Source organism: Globicephala melas, chromosome 16, assembly GCF_963455315.2.
Source record: "Globicephala melas chromosome 16, mGloMel1.2, whole genome shotgun sequence".
Taxonomy (NCBI): Eukaryota; Metazoa; Chordata; class Mammalia; order Artiodactyla; family Delphinidae; genus Globicephala; species Globicephala melas.
Window position 1 is genome coordinate 76,593,633 of NC_083329.1, and position 8,669 is coordinate 76,602,301.

The window sequence follows — 8,669 nt, forward strand, 5'->3', positions numbered from 1 at the left end:
TTTATGACATATCAAATTGTCCCCTTTCCAAGTATTTTATTCTTAATTAAAACAAACATCTGTACTGTATGTGGAACTACTCCCTCCTACACATATGTTAGGTAAACTATTATAAAAACTCTAACTCACCAGATTTTCGTTTTGGCATTTTAACTAGGCTGTAAACTTTTCTAACAAGAGCTATATTTGGTATTTTATTAATTCTCTCAACAGAAGTGATATATAATTCTAAATGGCCTAAGTACCCAATGATTATTATTCACCATATAGAGTCTTCGACAGCAAACAGAGAAGAGGATGGTTACAAAACATACCCTTTTTATGGACTTTAAAACACAAAAATAGGTCTTCCCTGGTGGCGCAGTGGTTGAGAGTCTGCCTGCCGATGCAGGGGACACGGGTTCGTGCCCCGGTCCGGGAGGATCCCACATGCCGCGGAGCGGCTGGGCCCATGAGCCATGGCCGCTGAGCCTGCGCATCCGGAGCCTGTGCTCCGCAATGGGAGAGACCACAACAGTGAGAGGCCCGCGTACCGAAAAATAAAAACACACAAAAATAGAATACTGTGAGGTTTATGGACCTCCAATCTGTACTAAATATATAAAAACATGTTTGAGAATGATACGTATTTATTTTTAAAAGGAGAACTAAAGCAAGTATAGCAAGTGGTTTAACACTGGTGGTGAGTATATGGGTGTAATATTATTGGGGGTACTCTGATTTTTTCATATATTTAATGATTATAAAAATTGAAATAATTTTTATGAGAAAACTACTAAAGCTATTAAAAACTATGGAAATTTTTTACTCACAGTATTTTTTAAGATTTGTTCTGGCTGGTGTCATTTATGTCTGATTTCCTAGTCTCTTCTTCTGATGAACAACTGTAGCAAGAAAAATTGGTTTTGACTGAAAAGATCATAGAATGATAGAATGAGAACTAATCTCAATTTTAAATATAATTTTAATTGAGAGAAACAAATATAATTTGGATACAGCTTAAAGTTTCTGTTTCAAGTCTTTAATTCTTATTATAGTCTTAAATTATAAGGGATTAGCAAGTACACATTTTCACAGACACAGAACTCTGGTTCACAAAATAGAAAAAATATTTTGTTTATTTAGAACTTTCATAAGCATCCAATACTTGATATCTATGAGGTTTGTAACTTTTACAAAATATTTCTTTTTTCTAAATGCATATTATGTATAATAGTCTACTTTGCTTTTTGTTACTGAAATTTATCATCTTAATATTGCTTTATTGGAATAGGTGTTGTGTATCCCATAACACTCCATTTCAGGACTTTACTAATCAGAATATAAAACAGTTTAGAGGATGATATTTCCATACTTTTAGTCCAAGTTTGTGAAGTGTTTTTCTTTATGATCCATTTTATGTCATGCAAGAGAGGGGAAAAAATCATATTTCTTTTTATTTTTTTAATTAAGATATTTTTTCTACAGCCACCTAATCAAGAATGGGCCAGCAGAGCCCACTGTTCACTTGGCAGAACTTTAGACATCCTTAAAGGAGAAGAAATTGAGACAAATGTAAAATTTTTCATTTTGCCTTCCAATTTAACTAAGTTCACCGGTGATGTACACAAGCATTAGAAAATTAACTTCTTCTTCAAGGTTTCTATGAAAGTCAGCTAAAATACTCAGTGTTATTTTAATTCAGCTTCTTTCCATTAAGATCACATAAGTTAAAGACCTTAATGCGGAAGTGAGAGCCTCTGGGATTGTCAGTGGGTCATTATAAAATTACTATTGGAGAAGCCCTCGCATCTAGAGATTAAGCCCTTTCCGCGTTAACTCAGATTTCCAGTTTCAGTATTTCCAGGGAAGGTTTCATAGCATTTCTTCTTATTGCATTTCAGAACTTAACAGACCAAAATTTCAGAAAATCGCCGTCTTGTTTACATCTTTTATTGTATGTATTCTAAAATACTGTAGTTACAATGCACACCTGAACTAAAAATAAACACCGGTAGATCCCAGGTACTCACCGCAAGCTGGCCCCCAGGACAACAGGGCTGGAAATAACGTCAAGGGTCACGATGATGATGATGATGATAAAGGCTCATTGACTATTTATTGCACTCCAGGCACTTTATTTTTATTATTTCTTTTCATCTCCACAGCAAATGCCATTTTAGAAAAAAAGAGACCAAGACTTACACAAGATTACTCAGCTGCTGAGTGGTGAGGCCTGGGTCTGAAGACGCCAAACCTGAGCTCTTTATCACCGTTTTGTGCTATTACTCCTCCCAGACCCCAGCAAGAAAAACACAAGAAGAGTCTAGACTAGCAGGAACTAAAAACAAGGCTCTGGCAGCCGCAGGAGATTGATTGCTGGTTTCAAGCCAACCTTAGGAGTCCTGCTAGCTCTTGGAGTGCCAAGTGAGTTCTGGAGAAGGAGACAAGGATTACTATAGCTCAGAAATAAAATCTAACTCATGGGATTTCCCTGGCGGTCCAGTCGTTAAGGCTGTGCGCTTCCAATGCAGGGGGCACGGGTTTGATGCCTGGTCGGCGAACTAAGATTCCCACAGGTTGCCTGGCATGGCCAAAACATTTAAAAGCTTTAAAAATTAAAAAAAAAATTAAAATCCAACTCATGCCCTCCTCCATAGTTTGGATTCTTAGGGGAAATCCATTTTTGCAGACTTGAACGTTATTCATCACTACCTCATCAATTCCCTAGATTGATCTTAAAATTACAATCTAAAAATTATGAAGCCCCAAACTATAATTAGTCTTCTGATATCCAGGGTCAGGACTGAACTGAATATAGATGACAAAAGTGAAGGCGATCTATCTTTGGGGGTCAACAGAGCCCTTGACTTCACAGAGAGCGTTGACCCTACATAACAAAAAGTTTGCTAATTAATCACCTTCTCTACTGAAAGAAGTGTGCCTGAGGAGGTGTGGGCTCCCCAAAGACATTCCTAACCCAAATCACCTCAGTGTCTTCACAAGTAGGTCACTGTGACTATCACATACCCCCTAAGGCAGATCCTCCTCCTGGTTTGACTATTCATATTGTACCACAGCTCAGATCCAAAACCTAATCATCCTCTTTGATTCCCTCCTAGTATGGGTTGAATGTCTGTGGGTCCCCAAAATTCATACACTGACACCTAACCCCCGAATGATGATATTTGGAGGTAGAGCCTTTGGGAAGTAATTAAGTTTAGATGGATCATGACGGATGGATGGATCATGTGCCCATGATGTGATTAGTGCTCTTATAAGAAAAGGAAGAGGGGCTTCCCTGGTGGCGCAGTGGTTAAGAATCCACCTGCCAACGCAGGGGACACAGGTTCAAGCCCTGGTCCGGGAAGATCCCACATGCCGTGGAGCAACTAAGCCCGTGTGCCACAACTACTGAGCCTGCACTGTAGAGCCCTCGAGCCACAACTACTGAGCCCATGTGCCACAACTACTGAAGCCTGCGCACCTAGAGCCCGTGCTCCGCTACAAGAGAAGCCACCTTGGTGAGAGGCCTGTGCACCACAACGAAGAGTAGCCCTCCCTCGCTGCAACTAGAGAAAGCCCTTGTGCAGCAAAGGAGACCCAACGCAGCCAAAAATAAATAAATAAATTTATTTTTTACAAAAAGAAAAAAGGAAGAGGGGGAAAAAGGAAAAGGTCATGCAATTACACAGTGAGATGGCAGCCATCTACAAGCCAAAAGAAGAGTACACTCAGAATGGAAACTACTTTTCAAGCACCTTGATCCTGGACTTCCCAGCCTCCAGAACTGCAAGAAATAATTTTCTACTGTTTAAACTATCCAGTCTATGGGATTTTTTTTTTTCTTGTAGAAGCTTTTATTTCAGTGATTAAAAGAACGCAGTAAATGGAAACTATGCTGATTTACATTAGGCATGCACCTCTACCTGAAACTGCTGTTAGTTTTTGACTGGCCTAAATCTTTATAACTTATTTTTTCATTTAGGCACATCTTTAAATCTTTTTGGACCCTGACATACAGGGTAAGTTAACTTCTTCCTTGTGGCAGTTTAGTATGAGAATTATGTTCGCTGGCTAGATTCCTTTAACTAAAGGCCTCTAGACTCTCAGGCTACCTGTACTAGCCCAAGACTGTACTTTACAGATAGATATTTAAGTGAATCACAGTATAAGGGAGGGAGATAACCTAGAAAGGTGAAATGTACTGTATGAATAATCCATACATTTTTTTCCAGCACTGATAATCAAACACTAGATAAGGAGGCCTACAGTGAAGTACCAAATTACTCTTTCCCCCACTGCTGCCCTTTCTGAGAGACACAAAGATGTCTATCGATCTCTCCAGAAATCTGAAAGGAATCCAACAAATAACAGATTATTACCTATGTGGTCCCACTATCAAACTATAGAGCAGTTCCACTATTAAAATTGTAGGCCAAAAATGGGCAGAAGACCTAAATAGACATTTCTCCAAAGAAGATATACAGACTGCTAATAAACACATGAAAGAATGCTCAACATCATTAATCATTAGAGAAATGCAAATCAAAACTACAATGAGATATCATCTCACACCAGTCAGAATGGCCATCATCAAAAAATCTACAAACAATAAATGCTGGAGAGGGTGTGGAGAAAAGGGAACACTCTTGCACTGCTGGTGGGAATGTGAATTGCCTCAGCCACTATGGAGAACAGTATGGAGGTTCCTTAAAAAACTACAAATAGAACTACCATATGACCCAGCAATCCCACTACTGGGCATATACCCTGAGAAAACCAAAATTCAAAAAGAGTCATGTACCAAAATGTTCATTGCAGCTCTATTTACAATAGCCAGGACATGGAAGCAACCTAAGTGCCCATGATCAGATAAACTGATAAAGAAGATGTGGCACATATATACAATGGAATATTACTCAGCCATAAAAAGAAATGAAATTGAGCTATTTGTAATGAGGTGGATAGACCTAGAGTCTGTCATACAGAGTGAAGTAAGTCACAAAGAAAAAGACAAATACCGTATGCTAACACATATATATGGAATTTAAGGGAAAAAAAATGTCATGAAGAACCTAGGGGTAAGGCAGGAATAAAGATGCAGACCTCCTAGAGAACGGACTTGAGGTTATGGGGAGAGGGAAGGGTAAGCTGTGACAGGGTGAGAGAGAGTCACGGACATATACACACTAACAAACGTAGTAAGGTAGATAGCTAGTGGGAAGCAGCCGCATGGCACAGGGATATTGGCTCGGTGCTTTGTGACAGCCTGGAGGGGTGGGATAGGGAGGGTGGGAGGGAGGGAGATGCAAGAGGGAAGACATATGGGAACATATGTTTATGTATGACTGATTCACTTTGTTATAAAGCAGAAACTAACACACCATTGTAAAGCAATTATACCCCAATAAAGATGTTAAAAAAAAAATTGTAGGGAGCAGTTAATGAGACTATGAGGAAAGCATCGTCCCACATACAGTAATACACATCTAGTAGAGTCTTCCATTCATCTGTCAATTGTTTTCCCAAGATTAGCATTAAAAAACACAACCCCAAACACATTTGACCCTCAAACCACCCCCCCCACAAAAATCGGTCTTTGTTCATTCTCAGATGACAGGATGTCCCAAGAGTGACAAAGGTGGGAGCCGATCCCCTCACAGCCTTTTCTTCAACCATCCCATCAACTGCTCTTCATTTCTTGAACTACCTTCCTTTTCCAAAGAGGTCATACTCAAGTCAGTCAGAAAGGCTTTCTGAGAAGACTGCCTTGGATTTCTGGGTCTGTTCCAGTCGATTCAAGATGAATTGGCTTGTATCAATGAAGCACTCAACGCAGTTCACGAAACAGGCCTCAGCCCGACTGTCCAACTTTGGCTCAGGCTTGTCCATGCACTTTTCCCAACAAAGTTCCGTCATCTGGTGCACCAGCTGCTGGAAGCGCTGCTTCTGAGTCTCTACCTCGGTGAAATGCTGCAGCTGAGGGTCGACCGAGCCCAAACCCACTGCGGAGGAAGACAAGGAGGACTCCATCCCAATGCGGCCACGCGTGCCGAGACGAACTCTGCACCGACTCACCGGCCTTCACGTGTCTCCGCGGCCCTCTAGGATTTTTATTAAGGCAGCTCGAGCAGACTAAGGTATTCCCTTACCTTCATCACCCAACAACAGTGTCTTTTTATGGGTAAAAAGATGCCTTCCTGATTCTTGTCTTTACATCCCAAATTATTTCACTAACTTTGCAACCAGTCTTCCTGGCTTTTGTTCTTTACCACCGTGAGTCATCTTCCAGACTCCCACCAGAATAACCTCATATAATAATGTTTCCATCTTGTCACTTCCCCGCTGGGTAAGAACTGGAGCCATTGAAGAATGGTTCCCAGACACTTACCATATTGCATTCAAACCCCTCAGCCTGGCATTAGAGGCCCACTGAGACAGAGCCCCCTGCAAACCTTTTCAATATTTATTTCCAAGGACTCCCTTGTTCTGGCTCCAAAGCAAATCACTGTTTCCCAGATAATATGTATGCATTAATCGGCCATGCCTTTTCTTATGCTGTTTCTTCTGCCGGCTAGGGCCAGAAAATCCTGTCAAAATCTGTTCCACCCTCCAAAGAGTAATTCAAAACCTACTTCTGGGATTTGGGTTACTCTTGCCAGAGATTCTCTCTCCTGGGAATCACAACTCTTCATCCTGTATCGTCCAGGATTACAGTTATGTGTCTAAGGATAGTATACCCACAAAGGCACTAACAACCACCAAGAGGCAGAGACAGTGTATCTCCTTTATCATGTTCATTCTTCATAGGTAATAATTAAGAATCAATTTCTTCTTAGGTGCAAAGTGGCTGCTAGTCACTGCTACCACTTTGCACATGACTCTCCAGTTTCATTTTCCTTTTAAGAAGATTCCATGTTAAAACACTCTTCTGTCTATCACTTCCCCTGCATGGAGATCATTCATTAGTTGCTCACATTGCAGAAGTAACCCCCAAAACCTTTGTGAATATAGAGTCTGTCCCAGAATAGGACCAATCCATTTAGTGTCTTCCAGGTTTTCATGTAATAACATAGGACAGAAGCAGGTTCTTAGAACTCACTCTTCATTCATTCATTCAGCAAATATTTATTGAGCATATACTATGTACCAGACCTTGTCCTAGTGAATAAAGCACAGGCCCCATGTCCATGGGGCTTATTCTAGGGCAGGAGGTAGATACATACAGATAAATATATACATCGGGAGCATTCAGTGCTATGAAGAAATATAAAGCAGGATAAGGGAACTGAGAATAATAGAAGAGACTGTTTTGTAGATAAAATGGTCAAGGAAGGCATCTCTGATGAAGCCCCATGGCAGCAGTGACTTTAATCAAGTGAGGTAATGAACCTCATAGGATCTAGAGGAAGAGCATTTCACGCAGAGAGACTGGTATGTGCGAGATCTGTGAGGTCAATGGCATGATTGAAGGGGCAGCGTAATGAGCAGAGCAAGGGAGTGAGAGGATGGTGGGCAATGAGGTCAAGGGGCCAGTAAACACAGTACCTATCCTGCCCCATTCCAAGTGGGAACAGCCATCACTTTTTTCAGGAAAAGGATCTAGTGTACTCAGTCTGGTTTCAACGAGGCCAGGTGGCTACCCATTTTAACATCTAACCTGAATCTCCCTGCTCTGTACATTTCAAATTCCTGGCTACTGGGAGTCTTCCATATGAGTATCAATTCTCTTTGTCTGTTGAGTTTTTCTAGGAAGTCCAACTGGATGGATTATATTTATTTCTTGTTACACCACCCTTGGTAAATGGCTAAAACGAACAGACCCATGCTTATCTGGTCCTCTGCCAGGAAACAGGGCAAGGTAGTGATCATAAATGTGGGCTTTGGAGCTAAACAGACTCTTTTCTAATCCCTTCTTTGTCATTTACTGTGAAGTTACCTGATTGTCTAAACCTCTGTTTCTCCATGTAGAAGATGAGGGTAATAACAATACCTCACAAGATTGCTATGAACATTACATGAGATAATGAATATAACTTACGGAGCACAATGCCTGGAATATGGACACACTTGTTAAACTGTGAGTATGTGTGTATGTAATTTACATTTAAAACTGCTAAATTTAAAACTGAAATTAGGGACTTCCCTGGTGGTTAAGAATTCACCTGCCAATGCAGAGGACACGGGTTTGAGCCCTGATCTGGGAAGATCCCACATGCCACAGAGCAACGAAGCCCGTGAGCCACAACTACTGAGCCTGCACTCTAGAGCGCACAAGCCACAACTACTGAAGCCCGTGTGCCCCGACTACTGAAGCCTGCGTGCCTAGAGCCCATGCTCTGCAACAAGAGAAGCCACCACAATGAGAGGCCTGCTCACCGCAACGAAGAGTAGCTCCCACTCACTGCAACTAGAGAAAGCCCACATGCAGCAACGAAGACCCAATGCAGCCAAATATTAATTAATTAGTTCATTAAAAATAAATAAATTTAAAAAATAAAAATAAAAAATTTTTTTAATTAATTAATTAATTAAATAAAACTGAAATTATTTCTATTCTCTAAAATAAAATCAGTCAGATGGTATGTTCAGTGCAACAACTTCAGAGGTAAGGGTTTTTCTAATTTTTCCATGATGGTTATTAATATAAAGAGTTTCTTTGGGAAGTTCTCATCTAGAACACAAAT

The 8,669-nt window shown here is 40.6% G+C and overlaps 1 pseudogene; it reads right to left on the reverse strand.

Moving 5' to 3' along the window:
- Window positions 1-5,687: 5,687 nt before the first annotated feature.
- Window positions 5,688-6,015, reverse strand: LOC115845749 (mitochondrial import inner membrane translocase subunit Tim8 A pseudogene; annotated as a pseudogene).
- Between the last annotated feature and the right edge of the window lie 2,654 nt (window positions 6,016-8,669).